Source organism: Ananas comosus, linkage group 8 (assembly GCF_001540865.1).
Source record: "Ananas comosus cultivar F153 linkage group 8, ASM154086v1, whole genome shotgun sequence".
In the NCBI taxonomy this organism is placed as follows: Eukaryota; Viridiplantae; Streptophyta; class Magnoliopsida; order Poales; family Bromeliaceae; genus Ananas; species Ananas comosus.
This window is the reverse complement of record NC_033628.1, coordinates 7,175,166-7,176,155: the sequence shown is the minus strand read 5'-3', so window position 1 is coordinate 7,176,155 and position 990 is coordinate 7,175,166.

Here is a 990-nt window from a genome sequence, read left to right as displayed (position 1 = left end):
TATGTTGCAGTTTAATAATTCTCTAGTCCAAGTGCCTCTTTATGACACTATGGCTCATTTTGTCCCAACATGGATACTAAGTTCAAGAACTTATAATTCTAGTCAAAATCGAAGCATGAAACTTGATTTCCTATCATCTCATAGAATATTTGTCGCATGCATATTAATAAAGCACATTGTCTCTCTCTCTCTACTATATAGAGTAAATTTTCTTGATGCACAACATATGAGTTCTAAGCATTCAAAAACTCTCATAAATGCTACTAAACATGAATTTAAGGAGCATGAAAGCATTTAACCACTTAGGAGGAATTTCCTCCAATTTTCAAGGAAGCCAAACCCACCGATGACAACGAAACTCCTCGTGCGCTCCAACGAGGGTGTCCTCTAGTCTTCTAGTATCCTAGAGGTACAAGAACATGTGTCATACGGGCCAAACAAACAAAACCTAGCTCAAACATTAAGCTAATCAATCATAGGTGAGGAAAACTCACCTCTAGTGCAAAAATCTTTACTTTGACGTCCCCCAAAACACGCAAACAACGGATAGATATTGTCGTGGGTGCGGGGAATCCCGAAGAAAACACGACCCTGAACTCCTCCTCTTCCACTCTCCTCGAGAGAGAGGGAAAGAAACGTAAAAATGAGGAAATGAACCAAAAATAAACCCAAAGAGAGGAGAAAAACGTAGAACCACCGAAGAGGTGGTAACAACTACCGAATCTCGAACCTCTCCTCGAACACCGACTCCTCTAGAGGGTGGGGTGAACCTAACCTCGATTCAAACCTCGAAGAACTCTCCAATCTCTGAACTAAAGAGGGAAACTAGGAACTAAACTCCGAAAAACACTCTACTTTGGGATCTTACTCCAAAATCCCGAAATTAAACCCATAAAACTTAGATCCCGAAAACTTGGATTTAACTAACCTAATCTCCGAAGGTAATCCAACCAAACCTACTCGGGATCGAAGTAAAACCTCAAAATCTCC